This window comes from Lynx rufus, unplaced genomic scaffold (assembly GCF_022079265.1).
Source record: "Lynx rufus isolate CCGP_SWC_20201006 ecotype Redwood Valley unplaced genomic scaffold, mLynRuf1.p SCAF_3, whole genome shotgun sequence".
In the NCBI taxonomy this organism is placed as follows: Eukaryota; Metazoa; Chordata; class Mammalia; order Carnivora; family Felidae; genus Lynx; species Lynx rufus.
In genome coordinates, this window is record NW_025814845.1 from 79,194,716 (window position 1) to 79,215,414 (window position 20,699).

General features: G+C 36.5%; 1 protein-coding gene across 3 annotated transcripts in view; it reads left to right on the forward strand.

The window, feature by feature from the left end:
- RAP1GDS1 (Rap1 GTPase-GDP dissociation stimulator 1) overlaps positions 1-20,699 on the forward strand; it is a 173,066-nt gene that overhangs the window by 44,101 nt on the left and 108,266 nt on the right. The window lies entirely within an intron of this gene.

Consider the following 20,699-nt stretch of genomic DNA (forward strand, 5'->3'; position numbering starts at 1 on the left):
AATTTAGATACTCATTTTTTTGCCAGTTTATGTTTATATTATTCAACACTGAAAGTGTGAACTTGATTGCTTCTGATTTTTCTTCTTTAATGTACTTTTATATAGATACCTCTTAGTGAGTTTTTAATGTCATGTGAATTTGGTAGTTTAAGATTTACTGAAATAATGAAGTATACATATAAGTTATTTTATAAATTAAAAGTGTTTTAAATACTTAGCCTTAAAGACTATTTTTTTTAATGTTTTATTTTCATTTTTAAGAGAGAGAGCATGCTAGCAAGGGAGAGGCAGAGAGAGAGAGAGAGAGAGAGAGAGAGAAGCTGAAGCAGGCTCCAGGCTCCAAACTGTCAGCAGAGAGACCTATGCAGGGCTCAAACTCATGAACCATGAGATCATGACCTGAGCTGAAGTTGGATGCTTAACCGACTTAGTCACCCAGGAGCCCCACTAGAGACTATTTTAAAAGTTTCTAACACTAGCCAGAAAAGTAGGTAATTAAAGTAAATTCTTCCCCTTTTTTGAAGTTTGATTTCATGTAAATCTTCACATAAAATTATAGTTTTTCCATTATGTTAAAACTGAAAGAGATATCACACCATGGGAATATGTTTTATACCAAGTTAATAAATAAAAGCGAAGTAGTTTTATTTTTCATTGTGACTCATTTATTATTAACTGCGACTTTCATTTTTTTTGAGTTAGGAATGTATGTGAATATTAATGACCAACAGCAAAATTGTTAAATTGGAAAAATAGTCATAACATTAAAGACAAAATAGAGTAAAAGATTAATAACTCTGCCTGAGATAGTCAAAGTAAGGGAAGAAGAGCCAGGATAATGGAAAAGATCCTAAATTAAGAAATACTTTTTAGAAGCACATTAAAATGGAGTGATTCTAGTTGAAGAAATGAATGGTAAATCAATAATGTATCTTTTTATATGAATATAAGACACTACATTATTTTTTGTTTGCTGTACAATAAGATCTTGATGAAGGCCAAGGTATTATATACCATATTACAAAATCACTAACAACTAAGGAAATATGAATATTTTGTGTTTTTAGTAAGGTAGAGTTTAGGTATGATTTTCTAGCATAATATTCATGTAATGGGCTATATACAACAAATCTGTATTCTCTAAATTTCTTAATAGAAGCTAATCGTATTCAGTGCCTACTGTTGACAGATAATTCACTTGGTAATTTCAGCTGTTTCACTACCACTTAAACAAAAAAAACCCAGTGCATTGTATAACTCTTTGAGATTTAAGAAAGCTAGCACATTTAGGTAAAACAGAAGTAATTTTTTTTCCTCTGTAGTTATACAGGGCTGTTGGAGCAGTGGTAGAGAACACTGCGTGACATTTGTGATCTGGCATATCAGTTATTCATGGCTAGAGTAAAAAAAAAAAAAGTCCATGTATTGAATGTAGATGGACCTATTAGAATATTTGTAGAGTATTCAAATATAGTTAAGTTCATACTGCCATGGTATGTCATACTGCTTTGGTTAAACATTAACTAGTTTAAAGTTAGATGTGGAACATCATGTACAGTCATATCATACTTTGACTGCACATCTCCTCATCTTCAGGTCTCATTCATTCGTATATTCAGCACTGAGTTTTATTTAGTAAGTTGCAAATACTGTGATGTCTCCTGATAATGGCAGAAATTTAGTCCTTGCCCTCAGAAGCTTATTATTCTGTGATAGAGACTGATAAGTAAATGTAAAATTATAATTTTTCATAAATGCTGTAATAGAGGTATGTTCAGTGTCTGGTGGGAGTACATATATTTGCTGACCTTAAGAAAGTAAAAGTAGTTCTGTCAAATCAAAAGGAAATAATCATAAAATGAACTAAAGGCATGATCTGACTCTCGTACTTACTTCAATGTTTAAAAAATATCAGTTTGTCATTTGTTGATTGAATTGGTTTTTGTTTGTTTTAGAAGACACTAGAAGTAGTTACTTTATATGAAACAGAATGAACTACTTTATACTGTGTTGTGCCATGATTGACTAATAGTATGCATGCTGATGCTTTTGGTTCATTAACCTCATTAACCACTTTTTTTTTTTCTAACTTTTTATTTTTTTTTATTTTTTTATTTTTTTTAATTTTTTTTTTCAACGTTTATTTATTTTTGGGACAGAGAGAGACAGAGCATGAACGGGGGAGGGGCAGAGAGAGAGGGAGACACAGAATCGGAAACAGGCTCCAGGCTCTGAGCCATCAGCCCAGAGCCTGATGCGGGGCTCGAACTCCCGGACCGCGAGATCGTGACCTGGCTGAAGTCGGACGCTTAACCGACTGCGCCACCCAGGCGCCCCCTTTTTTTAACTTTTTAAAACCTTACTGATTTACCACCTGATTAAAGCATGGGATTTTTAACAGTATTATACATAACATTTTTTACATTGAAAACTTTATCTAGCATTTCATATTATATAATTCTGCTTATTCTTTCAAAAATGTATACATCCATTGGGCAAGTAATACCTTTCATTAAATTATAATATTAAAGGCTCTTAATTATCATGTACAGATTAAATGTAGCTATTAATTTTTAGGCATTTTAAGTAGGGAAAACATACCTTTTGTACATAAAGACACATTTGATGCAAATATGAAGATCAAATGTTTAAAAACTTAGAACACTAAGAAAAACTACACCTTTGATAAATATCTTTTTTTGAGAACAAAAAAAATGTCTTTTTTTTAGATTTAGATATAGATTCTTTTACATATTCAGCTTTGGTTTCTTTGTTTCTCAAACTACAAAGCTGCTGATAGCAAAACTCCAGGATTTCATATGAGTTCAAGCTATGTCTACCTTAACACAAATGTTAAAATAGAACTCAGAAAATGCTGTATTAAGGACCCAGCTTCTTCTCAACCAATTCTAGACCTGGGCTGACCATATAGTAACTTTGATACCCAGGTGGCTATTGAGCACTTGAAAGGGAACTAATTGAAATTGAGATGATTTATAACTTCAGAGATAGTCATTAAAAAAAAAAAAAAGTCAAATGACTCAATTTTTGTGTTGATTACATGTTAAAATGATAATATTCTATACAAATAAAATGCATATTAAACTTAATTTTGTCTGTTTCTTTTTGCCTTTTTTAACATGACTGCTTAGAGAATGTTTGTTTATGTGGCTCACATTATATTTCATCGGATAGCACTGTTCTGTACAAATGGTTTTCAAACTTTAGGGTACATAAAGATTATTTGGAAGGATTTTTTTTTAAGTTTATTTATTTATTTTGAGAGAGAGAGAGAGGGAGAGAATCCCAAGCAGGCTCCATTTTGTCAGCGCAGAGCCTGATGCAGGGCTTGATCTAATGAGTTGGGAGATCATGGCCTGAGCCTAAATCAGGAGTCAGGCACTTAGCCAACTGAGCCACCCAGGTGCCCCACTTTGGAAGGATTATTAAAACACAAATACTTGGGCTCTATCCTCAGGTTCTGATTCAGTAGCTTTATGTGGGGCCCAATAATTTGCATGTTTAATAAGCTCCCAGAGGATACTGATGTGCTAATCTGTAGATCAAACTTTAAGTAACAAGGTTCTAATGTAGACAATATCTTTTTAGTGGGGTTGAAAAGAATGTCTAGGATGAATCAAAGGCCACATCAGTGTTGACACAATCTGTTAGTTGGTTTAATCTATAAATAAAACACTGTCATACTGTTTAGAGAAATTTAATTATGAACTTTGTGCTAGACCTTTGAAGAAAGATTTGTGGAATTTTGTCAAAGACTCTAACTTAAAAAAAAAAGTGAGTATATATTTGTCATTGTGTTATTAAGAAAATGAAGAGAAAAATAAAAGCAACTGTTTGTCCTATGGGAAAGTAAGATTCAACCTATCATCTCTAAGACAACAATTTACTTACATATCTAAAGAAAGGAGAGAAGGAAAATTGTCATAAAAAAATCCATACAGTTATAAAAATACAATTGTGTGTGGCACAGAGAGATCTTTTATCTAAAGTATTTGCTTTTTTCTTAGATATTTTCTCTCATTTCTGTATTCTTAAAAACAGATAAGGTAGAGAAAGATAAGGTAGAGAAAAGTCAGAGAAGGAAGGGGACAATAGTAGAGGATGGAAGAGAATAGTAAATAATAATAGAAAGCAGTGAGGACATAGATGATTATATTTAAGGTTGGGAACAATTCTTGTAGTGTCTTCTGTTATACTTGCAGACCTGTTTGGCTAACTATTTTTGGGGCCAAGGAAGGTGTTTGTTCATGGAAGGTGTTGTTCAAATAGTTACTCAGGCTTTATGAAGAGCTCCATTATTTTTAAGAAAATCCCTTTGTTTTTCTTTTTCTTTTTCTTTTTTTTCTTTCTCTTTCTCTTTTTCCTTTTTTTCTTTTTTCTTTCTCCTTTTCTCTTTTCTTTTCTTTTTTCTTTTCTTTTCTTTTCTTTTCTTTTCTTTTCTTTTCTTTTCTTTTCTTTTCTTTTCTTTTCTTTTCTTTTCTTTTCTTTTCTTTTAGACCTAAGACTAGAAAATACTTTTTAATATTGATTGTTCATCCTTGCAGTTGCCACTCTTTGGTCCTATTTGTAGCTCCTAGATAAACAAACAATATTTCCTCCCTAACAGACCTTCTTTATTTGGAGATAACTATCACATTTCTCATTTCCTCAGTTGGTCTTTGTATGACAAAGAGACAGTAGTATATTGATATAAGGTGATAGAACCAAGGTTGAGAATATTTTTTCCTACTATCTGCATGGCATGTGTGTGTTCTTCCTTAGAAATGTTTAGGAGGATAAGATGATCCTCTTTTCTAGGGGCAGAGGTATATTAGGGTTCTCAAGAGAAATAGAAACAATAGGATATATGTGTGTGTATCTATACATATGTGTGCGTGTGTGTGTGTGAGAGAGAGATTTATATTAAGAAATTGGCTTACTTGATTATGGAGCCTGGTAAACCCAAAATCTGCAGGGTTGGTTGGCAGGATGGAAACCCAGGGAAGAGCTAATGTTGCTGTTCAAATCTGAAGGTTGTCTACTGGCAAAATTTCCTCTTGCTCAGGATGAGGGGAATAGGGTAGGTGGAGGAGTGGGGAGAAAGGGTTAGGGAGGTTAGTCTTTTGTTTTATGTAGGCCTTTATCTGATTGGATAAGGTCTAGCCACGTTTAGAGGGCAATTAGCTTTACTCATACTCTATGCATTTAAACGTTAATCTCATCCAAAAACACCCTCACAGAAACATCCATAATAATGTTCCAACAAATATTTGGGCACTGTGGCCCAGCCAAGTTGACACATAAAAGTAACCGTTACAGGGGTACCTGGATGGCTTGTCAGTTGAGCATCAGAGCTCTTGGTTTCGGCCCAGGTCCTGGTCTCATAGTTCCTGGAATTGAGCCCCAATTTTGGGCTCCACACTCAGTGCGGAGCCTGCTTGGGATTCTCTCTTTCTCCTTCCTCTCTGCCCCTCCCTGACTTCTACACACATGCTCTCTTTCTCCCTCTCTCAAGATAAATATTTTTTTTTAAAGTACCCATCACAAGTGGAATATGTATTCTACTGAAATATCAAAATGGATTGTGTGGCATAATACTTATGTTTTGGGATAGCTGCTAGTGAAGAATGATGTCATAAGTATTAGAACTTTCCAGAGAGGAATCTATAACTGATTTTACTGAGGTTTTCCATGACCTCTGTTTTTTAATATTCATTGGGATAAACCCAAAAATGAGGCTCAAAAAGGCAGAGTAATGGGCTTTTTAAAAAGACATAAATTCAAAGTCTAGGTTTTAGCACACAATGTTCTGTGAGGTGAGTTCATTTTAGATGCATGTAATTTTCTCTTCCCATAGTTAAGTATTACACATCTTTTCTATTCATTGTACTAAAGGAGCAAACAGAATGTTTTCGTTTGGCTCATAATAACTTAGTTATGGATTGATCATCTTTTCTTTCTGATGTGTATATGTGGGAGGGATAATATAAAGGCAAGGTAATGTTCTGCAATGATTTCTGAAGGTTTAAAGAACATTTTTGCATATGTTTGCTTTTGAAAACATGTAATCTAAGGCCTGATTAGCCTAATGCAAAGTGAAAAGTTTAGTCTCTGCATGAGGTAGTGATAGGTAATTCTACAAGAAAACTTCATTTTTGATGGGAGAGTTCTTAAAATATAAGGCAATCTTACAAGCTCTATTCTCTTTTCTGTTAGAAGTAACTGTGCCTATGACAACATCAATAAATGTAACTTGGTTACTCCATCTTTAATATTCTATAACAGTTTATACATACCTCTGTTTGAACTTAGTGTGTATTAATTGTGTATGCCTTTTTCATTTATTCAGGGCAGGGCAATTCTATTCAACTAGCATTAGTTGGGTACCACCACACATTAATTGGTACTTTGCCCTGGAGAGTTTAGACAGACAAGTGGTAGATAAATTTTAATACAATATAATACATTATGTAATAGAGCTGATTACAAAGTACTGGGGAAACAGCTGGATTCAAGTCATATTTTAAGAGTCTTTCAGAGTATCACATGGGGATTGACATCTCACCTGGGTTTGATGGATAAATGAGTATTTTATAGGTATACACTTCTTCTACCTCCCTCTTCTTCATACCTTGGATAATACCAACTGTCTACCTTTTTCACTTTCCAATTCTAGTACCCTTCAGCTGTTGGCCAAATAAAATAAAATCACCCAATAGTATGGAATGTTGCTGTTTCAAATTTAGGGTCCCTAGCCTCAGCTGGTAATGCTTGTACATATTCCTTTTTTGTAGAATATATTTTTCTCCTTTTCTGCTTACAATACTTTATTATCCTTCAAAACTCAGCTCAAATGTTACCTTCTTATTGAAAATTTCCATGATCTTTATGGAACTGTGATTGCTTCCCACTATATCTGTTTTACATAACCTCATTGTGGTATTAGTCACATTGAATCATGATAATTTATTAGCCCCTCTCTTTCTCTTACTAGACAGCTTTATGTGAGGATATGCCATTTCCTGTTTGTCTCTTATTCCCAACATAGTAGGAACTCTGTAAAAATTAATTTTTTTTAAATGATCTCAGATCTACTCCCAAGTCTTCAACTATCAAATAGGTGCTAAGAACTTGGAAACAATTACAACATTGTGTGTGAGTATTGGAGGAGAGGTGTGAGTTTGATAAGAAGGATCATAATGCTGGATTTTGAAAATACAGCACACTTACCCAGGTACTGGTGAGGGCTTAAGGATTATGAGAAGAACATCCCAAGCAGAGGAAACAATATACACAAAGTTGTAGTAATGATAAGAAGAAATATGGTTCAATTAGACACTGAAAAGTTTGGTATGGCCAGAAAAAAAAAAAAGTACATTCAGGGAAGGGGCAAGAGATGATAAATGGAAAAGGGAGTAAAGGGTTCAAATTATGAAAGGACTTTTATGACATGTGTCTTTGTCTGCTTGGGTTGCTGTAACAAAATACCCAAGACCAGGTTGCATTTCTCACAGTTCTGGAGGTTGGGAAGTCCAAATAAAGACACTGGTGGACTCAGTGTCTGGTGAAACCTGCTTCTTGATTCAGACAGCTTTTTGCTGGAACCTCACATAGTAGAAGCAGCCAGGCATCTCTCTGGGGTCTCTTTTGTAAGGTCACAAATTTCATTCATGAGAACTCCCCTTATGATATAGTCATGTCCCAAAAGGCCCCACCTCCTAATGGCATCCCTGGGGTTAGGTTTCAACATCTGAATGGTGGGGTGGAGGAGGGGGACACAAACATTCAATCTATAGCACCATCCTAAGGGAACCAGCACAAGCAAATAAACATCAGATTTGTGTTTTGAAAAGATTGTGGTAACAGTTTGAAAGAAGGGTTGGGGGATAGGCAAGGAGAAGAAAGAGGAGGAGGACATTTTTTCTCAGAGGCAGGAATTAAGGATAGGTAATATCATAGGTAAGTTTAACTGTGAAGGAACAAAATATTTACACTCTGAATTATTAGGAAAAGTTATTTGCTGACCATGATGGAGAATATGGCATATGTATAGAATAGTAGATGTTTAGAATTATTGGCTTAGGAAATGTGGAAGGGAAATAACTAGGGATAAATAAAAGGATTGCTGAACAATGTTGAGGGTCCAGTTAAGATTGTAAAATGTGAATTTGTTGTGGTACTAGTTATCATATTTAATAACATATTTTAAAATTGGAGAGCGGGAAGAAGCATATGGCTGGATTCGTCAGGGATTGAATGGCAAGGTTAAATAGCTAGGTAGGGTTTTAGGGAACTGAGGTAATACTAGAATTGCTGAAATCATTGATCATTTTATTCAGAGTAGGTAGGGATGAAGTCAGTCATGGAAAGGACTGATAGATTGGGAAAAGAAAGGAGGAGTTGAATGAATAGAGGTTTCAGGGAGATTAAAAAATATTTGCTTCCTAATAAGGAAATAAAATACATGATAAAATAGCAGACTGTAATAGAAAGTAATTTCCAAACTTAAGCTTTCAACTAGCTTTCAACTGTGGAACAACTCTCCAGGATGAAGGGGCCAGGGCCCTGGGTGTTACTGTGTGATGGATTGTTACAGAGCAGTGGAGAATTAGGCCATTTATTAAAGACAGGGAATGTGAGGCCAAGTTATTAACCTCCCTGTGTAGATTCACAGTTGTTCAGAATGATGGCAGGAATTGGAGGGGAGAGAGAACCTAAGAGAAAGATCCAGTGTACTTGAGGGTTAGGATATTAGTGATGAGAATTGTACAATCTTACTGGATGGTAGGGGTTGAAAAGAGAGAAATTGTTTTTGAGTGAAGCCAGAGGACTAATGGTTTAGAAATGATATTTTTGAGCTCAGAAAATACCAGCTCAAGCTCCAAGCTCTGAATCTTGTGGTAGAAAGGGAAGAGAAGAGAGTTGAGATCTGCTTGAGAGCACGTCACAGGAAATCCCTAGAGAGGGATTCCAGCTGCAGTGAAGGTGGGGAGGTAGAGTTCTGAGAGGGACTGGTGTTTGTACACAATAGTCAAGGGATCCAAAGGACACAGTGAGGAAAGGTTCAGATGAGGTCTGAAGAAGTTTAGGGATGGGAAAGTTCTTTAACTGGCCATTTCACAATTATTCTTTTCCCTGTTACCGTGTTCTGTCTATATAGCTTGGGATATTGCGATCCATTTTCTCATTTATGATCTTTTGTCAGTCTCTGCTTAGCAGAGTGAATTCTTCTTTGACTAATGTTTCCCCTTTTGTTCTGGTTTAGGCACTGTTAACAAACCTCCATCACACTTTTTTCTCTTATCATTTAGGTAGGCTACCCTGTGATGCCCTGCTTTCTCTCTTAGAACATTTTGCCTGGACCTTTCCCTGTTGGTTTGTAGGATTTTTACAGTTTGATATTTGTCTTCAGTGTTACAGAGACCTAGTCGGTTATTCCAGTGCCATGATACCTGGTAAATCCAGGACCAAGTTGGAAAACTTCCAGCACTCATTTTAGGGTGCTACATATTACCATTTCCCACAGTTTGCAAAGTGCATTGTAAGTTTTTAGAGCACAAACATCTCCAAATTGGGGCCAAGGTTACTTTGCCAGTCTTGCTTTTACTGTCATAGGGCAATTGGTTGCTATGGTGATAGGACTGGGAGAGTAAGTGTGGTAGATAATGAAGAGTTGGAGCTGTTTTTGAGCATAGGGCTGAGGTAGAAGACCATTTTGAAATATTGTACTTGGAAGAGTGTTCTGACATCTGCAAGGTTCTGTAAGCCAAACTAGTGTCTTTATGCTCTAAGCTATCATGGAAACTTAAGTGGCTACAAAAGTTGTATGTGGGTAAGGAGAGGGAAATGGATGGTGAAGATCCTAGTGATGATAACTGACCTCCTGATATGTTCTGTTACTTCCACTGTGAAATCTACTGTATTCTTGAACCCTGATTCTAACCACCTTGAGTAAATATTCTGCCTAGTCTAGCTTGGTCTGTAATACCTTCCCTTTCAGTATGGACTTAACAAAGGAGTAGGGTACAGAAAATGGTAATCCTCTGCAGGAAATGAGGTTCTAAAATGATGGATAATCATCAAATATTATGAAGAGTAGACAAATGGAAGTCTACACTGAGTTTGGTCCCTCTGTACATTAAGTCTGCTGTGGGATTTTTATCAAAATCATATAACTGCTTTTATACTCTTTGAGGGCAAGGTATAGACTATATGTCTTGTTAGCCATTTGCCTAGCACAGGGTAGGTATTTACTAAGTATTTAAAGCTAAGCCAGTGCATGAATCTAGTAATTTTCTTTAGAGTGGTGAGGAAGACTTACAAATGTTAATAATGTAACTTACATATTTGTAATGGTGATATCCTGCTCCTTCATTAAGCTTATAGGTTTCTTTAAGGAAAGGAAAGAAGTTTCTCAAGTAACATGACACATGTTTCCTCACAGCTTTCATTTAATGATGTGTAATGTCTGTTGGTTTACTGATAGCTTTTCAGTCTCGTGTGTATTTTAAGAGCTATTTAGTTGCTATTTTATCAGCAGTAATTTCAACGCATAACTTACCCCCAATTTTGGTAGGTTATGGTAGTCTGAAGTCTGTTTCTCTTTTCGGAGTTTAGTGTTGGGGTTTTTTGTTCCTACTGTAGCCAGAGTATATTGGAAACATTTACTTGGAAAAGTTTACTTGATTCACCTCTTTTCAAAATGATTCAGTGCCCTTGTAGTGCTAGACATATTTTGAATAGGATTATCAGTATTTTGCCAATTGTTCTTTACCCTTGTTCTTGATGTCTCTCAACAAATATAAAATCATTTATGGTCTCTGAAAGTCTCTCATGACTTATTCTGTAACAATTACTGTTTGTTTGTTTGTTTGTTTGTTTTAACGTTTATTTATCTTTGAGAGAGACAAAGACAGAGTATGAGCAGGGGAGGGACAGAGAGGGAGGGAGACACAGAATCTGAAGCAGGCTCCAGGCTCTGAGCTGTCAGCACAGAGCCCGACATGGGGCTTGAACCCATGAACCGTGAGATCATGACCTGAGCCAAAGTCGGATGCTTAACTGACTGAGCCACCCAGGTGCCCCAGCAATTATTGTTTCAACTGACAGTCTTTTTTGTTATTTTTCTTGAAGTGCTTTGGCTTGGTATTTCTTCCATTCATAGCACTTCATTCTCCAGTCTCCCTAACACACACTTTTTAAAATAAAGAATTTACTTAAAATATATTATAGTCAACTATTCCTGTGTCACAGCATATAGTCTAGTCACTCATTCCCCCTAATAACTAAAAACTTCTACCAAAAGTTTACATAAAATTGATTATTTATCATTTCAACATTAGGTCATCTGTTCTGAAGTGTTTTTAATCTTTGTGAAATTAACATCAAATTTTTTTCTTGATTAGTAATATCTTCTCTTTTGCTTTCTTAAAAAAAATTTTTTTTAACGTTTATTTTTGAGATAGAGAGAGACAGAGCATGAATGGGGGAGGGTCAGAGAGAGGGAGACACAGAATCCGAAACAGGCTCCAGGCTCTGAGCTGTCAGCATCTCAGAGCCCGACGTGGGGCTCGAACTCACGGAACGCGAGATCATGACCTGAGCCGAAGTCGGCCGCCCAACTGACTGAGCCACCCAGGCGCCCCTCTCTTTTGCTTTCTTATTCTCAACTCTTCATTCACTCAATTTTTGTTTTGTTTTGTTTTGAGAGAGAGAGGGCACAAGTGAGCAAGGGGCAGAAAGAGGGAGTGAGAGAGAGAGAGAGAAGAGGGACTCATCCAAAGCATGCACCAGCTCACCTGCATCAGGGCTCAAGCTCACGTGATGCCAGCCTCAAACTCACAAAGCGAGAGATCTTGACCTGAGCTGAAGTCAGATGCTTAACTGACTGAGCCACCCAGGCGCCCTCACTTTTATTTTGAGTATAGCTGACACAATGTTACATTAGTTTCAGGTATACAGCCTAGTGATTTGACAGGTTTATACATTATGTTGTGCTCACCAAAAGTGTAGCTACCATCTGTCCTGTTACATGGCTATTATAATATCATTGACTGGATTCCTTATGCTGTATCTTATTCCAGTGACTTACTCATTCCATAACTGGAACTCTGTATCTTGAGCTTTGCTTGATAACTTAGTTCCTATTCTCTAGGACTATACTTGAAAGAAAATTATTATTTCCTCCCACAAAACTTTAAAAACTTTTCAACTTTACCTAAGCTAACATAATTTTATTTGGGTTTGTTTCTTCTTTCTAATAGAGCAGTAGTAAATCACTACAAATCTTGGTCAGTTCTTTGTTTCATTTATGCCCTGTGTCTCTTCATTTCCCCTTTTTCTTTACTGTGACTTAAATTCTTCTCCCCATCTTCCCCTCTTTTTCTCATTACACAGCTCTCCTCCTTTGGGGAAGCCATGAAATTTAACTCCCAAGATTATAGGGGCTATTTGCTGAAATTGGTTCAGGCCTAAACTAATCAATACATGGCATGGCATGGCATGGCATGGATCTGGCCAAAATAACTAATTCAGATCAGTTCAGTTGGGTGAACCATGGTACTTTTGGGGTTTGTTTTGTTTTGTTTTTTGAGGCAGGGAGGAGCGGTGTGGGGAGAGAAGACTTCTGTGTTGCTCTTCAATAAGACCTGAAACTGGTACAACCATTTTTCCTCCATGATATGGGCTAGTCTGATAATGTCAACACACAGAAGAAGAGAGTTGAGGAGAGCTCAGAGGAATGAATGCAGCAGGAGCAGGAAACCATTCATGAAGCTCACTATACTTTCACATTTTACAATGGTGCAAATTGTAGGGTAGTACATTCCTCTGTTGGAGCATAAATTGGAGTATGTAGTAGTTTCTGTTATTTACAGTATGTCCTGATATGTACAGATTTAAAATAGATTTTCTGTTTATAAAATAATGCCAGCATATGGTATAGAACTTGAAATACAGAAAATGTTTTTTTTTTTTTAATTTTTTTTTTCAACGTTTATTTATTTTTGGGACAGAGAGAGACAGAGCATGAACGGGGGAGGGGCAGAGAGAGAGGGAGACACAGAATCAGAAACAGGCTCCAGGCTCCGAGCCATCAGCCCAGAGCCTGACGCGGGGCTCGAACTCACGGACCGCGAGATCGTGACCTGGCTGAAGTCGGACGCTTAACCGACTGCGCCACCCAGGCGCCCCCAGAAAATGTTTTTATTGTAATTTTTTTATTTTATAAAATTTGAAATCATGCCACGTAAACATAGCTTACTTTTTAAAAAATGCTTTTTTGTTGTTATTTATTTTTGAGAGAGAGAGGGAGACAGAGTGTGAGCAGGGGAGGGGCAGAGAGAGAGGGAGGCACAGAATCCGAAGCAGGCTCCAGGCTCTGAGCTGTCAGCACAGAGCCTTACGTGGGGCTCAGTCAAACTCACAAGACGCGAGATCATGACCTGAGCTGAAGTCGGATGCTTAACTGACTGAGCCACCAAGGCGTCCCTAAAAACTTATTTTTGAGCATCTGCTTATGATGTCAGATATTTTTAAATGATGTTTTTAATGATTACATAATGTTCTTTTGGATGGCTAGACCACAATGGTAGTATCTATTGTTGGATATTTCTTAATTAAATCTTAATTAAAGATGATAATGTGAGTGAGCCATTCAGCTCTATCTCCTTCGTCCAAGGTTACAGTAATGTCAATTTTAAGTGACTCCTTTTTTCCTTTTCTATATACTTTTTTTTGCTGTTTGTTTTCCTGAAAAAGTGGAGTAAATTTTACATCATGTTGACTTGTTTGCTTCAAGTTGACTTGTTTGCATTAAGTATTATTTCCTTAAGTGCATTTCTTGGATCACTTTTTTTTTTATGATGTTCCATTAAGAAATGACTTGTTTATTTGAGAAAGAATGTATACTCCTGTTATATGCTTACAGTAAACATTAACAAATTAAGGACTTTAAAGAATCCTGAATCCTACAGATGTCAAATCTCTAGCTTTCTTTATGTTTTCACCTAAAGTATTTGACATAGAGTGGAGATGTGTCATTTACTGAAAATATTGCTGCACTGTGTTTTACTATAACCTCATACTCTTAATTTGCAATGAAGAAATCCATATTTACTATAGGAACCATATTTTCAGTACTTGCAGCTTTTAAGTGAACAATTCTAGTTATATACTCTGCTTTTATTGCAATCATGAAAACACTTCCTCCTGGTATTTACCTTCTCAGTAAATATCTTTCTTTTATTTTTTAACCACAGAACTCTTAATTTCTTAGCAACTGTTTTATGACCTAGTTAGTGGTAATGTTAAAGTAATCAAACTAGTAGATATCCTGGCTTTTTCTTGCAGAGATTTCCAAACACATGACTTCTCCCACTCCCACAGCTTACATTATCCCTGGAGTTCAAATGACTGCAAGACTTTCGGAATCATTTGTTGTAATTTTATAAAATGACTGTCACAACTTACTCTTTTAGTAAGACCTGTTTCTGATGGTGAGTCATTGTGTAAATGGGTCTTTGTTCTGCCCTCTTTCTTTTCATGACTGCATACATTTTCTCGCATCTCATGGTCCTTTTATTTGCTTAAAATCCTTACTGGAGAAAAAAGATTCTCACCAGTGAAAGAAACTATTTTATTCATTCCCCACTCCCCACTTCATATATTTCCATTTTCTTTTAGGAACATTAATTTCTTATTTGTCAGGCTCTTACTTTAATCTTCTGAAGCCAGCATACATTCCTCTTATGTGTTTTAAATTGGTTTTAAACCTGCTTTGCTTTCTCTATACTTAGTTCCCATTCTTTCCTTCAATTACTGCCTCAGTTTATCTCAAAATATTGTATATCCTTTTATTACTTCAGTTCTTACTACTGCAAAATATGTCAAATAAAAATATTTCTTGGGGTGCCCGGGTGGCTCAGTCAGTTAAGCGTCCAACTTCAACTCAGGTCATGATCTCATGGTTCATGAGTTCGAGCCTCGTGTCGGGCTCTGTGCTGACAGGTTGAAGCCTGGAGCCTGCTTTGGATTCTGTGCCTCCCTCTCTGCCCCTTCCCCATTCATGTACTCATTCACTCTCACTCTCTCCCTCTCTCTCTGCCCCTCCCCCACTCACTCTGTCTCTGTCTCTCAAAAATAAACAAACATTAAAAATTTTTTAAAATATTTCTCACATAATAACTGGTAAATCTAATCAAAGTATTGTTATCACCACATATCTGAATGAGTTGTGGTAGGAAGAGTAGGGGACTGGGAATCAGAGAAACTGGTTTCTTTTTTCTTTTCCAATATAATCTTATGTGTCCTTGTAATATTAGAAAAACATAACCTATAATGCAGTTCTACATGACTGTTTTAAAAATGATGAGAGAATATCTTTGAAATTGCTTTGAAATTTAAAAAATGCTCTCAATACAAATTTAAAGTAGCTGTTGCGCTGGTCAGGTATGATTAGAAAGATTGATGGACTTTCAGTCAGGCATCTTTAAATGAAAACACTGAGTCTGAGTAGGAATAACCTAAAATGGTGGGGTGGCATTTCAGAGAGGAAACGTGTGCAGTAGGGAGGTATAAAATAAGGTTAATTTGTTTTACTACAAGTAATTTAGTGTGACTAGCATGTAGGATGTCAATGCAACAGTTGGGAGACCGGTTGGGAAATATGACAGATGTGCTTGACTATCTCATTAAATGTTATGGTGGATCATTTAAAGATTTCAGTAGAGGAGTGACATGAAATTTACATTTCCTGAAGTTTATTTTGGTGTCATTGTAGATGACAGATGGGGGAGGATGGGAGCTGGAGTTAAGGAGACTCTTGAGGAGGCTGTTGGATTTAATAAAGGTCAGAACTGAGAACCTGAAGTAACATGGATGTACAAAGGATAGATGCAAAAGATGCTGGTGAGATGGAATCTGTAGAGCCTGTGTTTTTGATTAAACGTAAGTGATAGGAAGGCATTTAGTAAAAGAGACAAATTTATAATCATTCAAGAGCTTCTGGCTTAGATGGGTTTCCTGCCATTCACTGAGATAGAGACTAGTATGAATCTAATGGGAAAAGGGTAAATTTAATTTTAGAAATGTTAAATTTGAGGTATTTATGGCATATCCAAGTGCAAATGCTTTGTTTTCAGTTGGATAAAAGAAGAGAAGATTTGGGACTTGTCTATGTGGTAATAATCAATGATGCCTTGCATTTGGGTCAGATGGCCTAGGCACAGGGCCAGGTCTCTTGTTACACCTTATTCTAAAAATCTACCCCTTGAGAAATACATAGTTCCTCAGGGAACTTTGAGTTCCCTGGCCCTTTGGGTCATGAGTCCTATTCTTGGTCCTTGCAGTCAATCCCAAATCTGAATCTTTCCTTCATAGTCATAAAGGTCCCTTGGACATGTAATATAAAGATACCAGTTCTTTATTCTTCCCATAATTCTAAGTAAAATTTCACACATTTTTTTAATTACTCTAAATCAATACTTTTAATCTAATCTAGGTACATTTTTAATCCTATAGAGTCATACTAATAACAGTCATTATTTTTGTTTTTCTAACTTGGAGTTTACTATAAATTGGTTATCAGATGCATGCCGTTAATTTATTCTCATGTAGTCTATCTGCTGACATAACACCATAAATTCAGCTTATCTCAGTAACATACCTGAACACCCCCTCTTGGTGTTTAACTGCAAACCCAGTTACTTTAACGTATTTACTTTGTAGCTTTGTTGGGAATTTTGGACTTTGTGGAAGGAATTATGAGTTCCTTCTCATTCCACCTACTCTTCTACCAGGTTATTGGCCTTGAGAAGTTCTACAGGTAGTTCTTTAACTTCTCCTCTAAGGCATTGTGTGTTATTGGCAATGTAGCCTGGCTCCTTGATTTATTCTTCTTTCAAGTTTCTCTAATCCAGTTGCTTGCTTTTCTTGTTCTTTCTATCACTGGCAGTTTCATAACTAAGTTGCCTCCTTGCCATCAGGAGGTCATGTGGAGTGTGGACATAGGACTGCAGGAACAGAATGAGTGCTTGCATAACTGCAAAGGCTACTGTGATGGATGTGATTCTTGCAGTAGCTCCCCCCAGATATTACTTAAAGTAGCAATTGTCCTTCATATATGGGTCCTTCAAACTTCAAGGACTGCCAGCTGCCCATAATTTGTAGGCATAGTCAAGCATTTTTATGACCACACCTAGATGTGAAGGGGGCGGGAGGTGGGGGGAAGATGTTGAATTGATTCCCACAAACATTTACCAGGAGTGTAGTTAAAATGTCAGTAGTAGTCTGGCTAAAGATAATGAAAAGTCTAGCTTTCTTTTTTTTTTTTAAGACTCACGATCACAATGCATGATTTCTTTACAGGTAGCCAATCATTTGGATTGCAAACACTAACTGCCGACTATTTCTTAATGTTCTTTTAAAATTATTTCAAGAGTACTCACAGATATCTGAGAACATCTTTTCGTTCACAGATAAATATACATTTTGAGATACAGTAGATGGCCCTTGCAGAAAGTATATATGAAATGAGGCTCAAGCTTTGTAATTATTTACTCTACAGTGGCATTTTAGTGGTAAGCAGTATTTGGTTCTTTATGTTTTTATGCCTAAGGAAAGAAGATAATTCCCAGCTGTTTAATTTAAAATCGAAACTTACATAGAAATCCTATGCTAGCAGGTTAATAGAATTCCTGTAAGATTTTTCTAAACTGTAAATCAGATTTATGTGAAAAAAACCAGATTACATTTTCCCTTTTATTTCTCTGACAATAGCATTAAAAAAATACTATTCCCAAATCCTCATTCGTTTTAGTGCAAACTATTTTCCCAATTCCTTGGATTGTAATCTGTGGCAAGTCTCATCAGAGCGTAAGAGTTTTGTATTGTTTTGTTTTCATTTTTGCCCCTGATAGTTCAGCTCTGATGTTAAGCCATTCTTTCAGTTAAGGTTAAAATGAGACACGTATGAGTGATTTGCACTTAACTGCTCGCCTCCACACACACAAATGCCTCAGCGTCACATCTAATTGTGATTCACGCCTTATGCCAGACTCTTGCTGTCATCCCAGCACCAGCAGATGGTGGGACAAGACCCCTGGGGCAGCGTGTCCCAGCATTCTGGGGATGTACATCTTCTGGTAACAATGGTCAGAAAAGGGAGGATTTTAATATGGCAAATTGAGTTCAGTTCTTTTTGGCTTCTTGGGGAAAAAAATCAATTAGTGGAAATTTGGTGTCCAATTTTCAGGTAGTACCTTAAAAACTTATTTTTTAGTCCAAGAAACAAAATAAAAGCAAAACATCACATTGTATTTTATAAATATTCTTGCTCAAAGGGCAGCTTCTGTGTTTAAGTCCCATCATGGGTAGTTTATGTTTGTAATAATCTGAATTATAAGAAACTTAGTAAGAAACTGCACACAAAAGAACAGGTTTCCTCTATTCATGCTCAAGTAAGTGTTCTTTAAGAAAAACATTCCAGTGGATGCCAGATAAGACACATGTTGATTTGTTAGTGTCAGCATCTGAAGTTGCTGTTTATGCTTTATGATTAGTGGCTTTAGACAAGTTTTACTTCATCTTTCAGGGCTCTGTTTCTTCACTTAAGAACTGAGGTTGTTTTAAGGTATCCCCACAATATCCTTTTTATTGTAGTATATAAAATATAAGAAGCTAAAATAGTATCAGATGTGTGAAAATGTACTGGGTTTATGGTAGCAACAGGAAATGCATGGGTGGAGTTTCAACATTGAATAACCTTGGTTACTTGATTTGTAGTACTGATATCATAGGTGAATACACACACACATGTAACCAATTGCGCATAACTTTTTTTAAGATAATAAATCCGTGGAAGTACAATTTTCCATACAGTTCTCCTTTTCTTCAACCATTTCACAGTTCTCCTGATGATGTTAAGAGAATGTTAAGGTTCTTTAGCTCAGAATCCGCTGTAGTCAAAGAGTGCACAGAATAGTGGTTTTTAACTTTTTTGACCAGAACCTATAATTAGAAATACATTTTGCAGAGAGCAGGCATACACGTACAATTACACGTGTGTCTGCATACACATGGTTCAAACCAAAGTTTCACTTTTTTACCTCACTATGGGCAAAATTTTTTTCTGTTCTTTTGTTGTTGTTGCAGGTATTATTTTTGTTTCTCTCTTTTTTTAAAGTATGGTTTAAAAAAAATTTTTTTTTTACATTTGTTTTTGAGAAACAGAGTGAGACAAAGCGTGAGTGGGGGAGGGGAAGAGAGAGAAGGAGACACAGAATCTGAGGCAGGCTCCAGGCTCTGAGCAAGCAGTCAGCACAGAGCCTGATGTGGGGCTCGAACCCACAAACTGGGAGATCATGACCTGAGCCAAAGTTGGACACTCAACTGACTGAGCCACCCAGGTGCCCCAAGTATTTATCTTTGAGAGAGAGAGAGAGAGAGAGAAGGGGAAAGGGCAGAGAGAGAGGGAGACACAGAATCTAAAGCAAGCTTCAGGCTCCAAGCTGTCAGCACAGAACCTGATGCAGGGCTCAAACCCACAAACCATGCGATCATGACCTTAGCTGGTCGGATGCTTAACCTACTGAGCCAACCAGGCTCCCCTTTTGTTTCTCTTTTTAAGAAAATACTGGTTCTTGTTCACCAAGCCAGAGTTCCTAATGGGCATTGGGATCCACAATTTGAAAAACACTATACTAAACAGTCAGCACTTACCATAAAGAAATACATTATTTTTTGGTAGACTCTCAAATTATTCTATTAAAAATGATTTTCTGGGGCGTTTGGGTGGCTCAGTTAAGTGTCCAGCTCTTGCTTTAGGCTCAGGTCACGATCTTATGGTTCTTGAGATTGAGCCCCACATCGGGCTGTGTGGTGATGGCACAGAACCTGCTTGGGATTCTCTTTCCCTCTCCCTCCCTCTCTCTCTCTCTCTCTCTCTCCCTCCCTCTCTCTTTCTCTCTCTTCCTCTCTGCCCCTTGCTTACTTGTGAGCATGTGCATACAGACTCTCTCAAAATAAATAAACTTGAAGAAATGATTTTCCTATTTCCTACTGATCATATCAGCTGCCATTTACTTAACAAGAAATCTTTAGAGTTCTCTCTTATTTGTACAAACATTTAAAAGGAGTGTAGTTATAATGTCAATAGTAGTCTGGCTAAAGATAATGAGAAGTCTACCTTTTTTTTTTTTAAGGATATAAAGGATACAGAGGACTAAATTTAAATTGAACGTTTTAAAGAGCTTTTTAATTCTCTGTCTTTAAACACATGCCATTCCTCTTCCTTGATCAGAACCAAATAATGATTTTAAGTTTTGTTTCCTTGAGTTTTTCTTTAGTTCCTTCATTCCAGGTTCTTACTGTCTTTTAATAGGTCATGCTTTCAGTGACATGTTAAGAAAAAGTGAAGTAGCGTGGTTTCATAGAAAGGCTATTTGTATTTTAACAAAGAAGAGAAGGGAGAAAGAGAACTCTTGAATTTCTATATCAACAAATAGAGTTCTGAATACCATGGCCTTATTGCTGCTCATTCTCTTCTTCATGAGCAGTTATTTGAATGAGTTATATGAAAAACATAGTATTGGAACTATATGGTCTCCTCTATAGGATTCCATACAAAATGACATAAGGTGAATGATTAGCTCATTTAATTGTCATTAAAAAATTGCTATAGCATTGTAGGAAACCATAGAAAT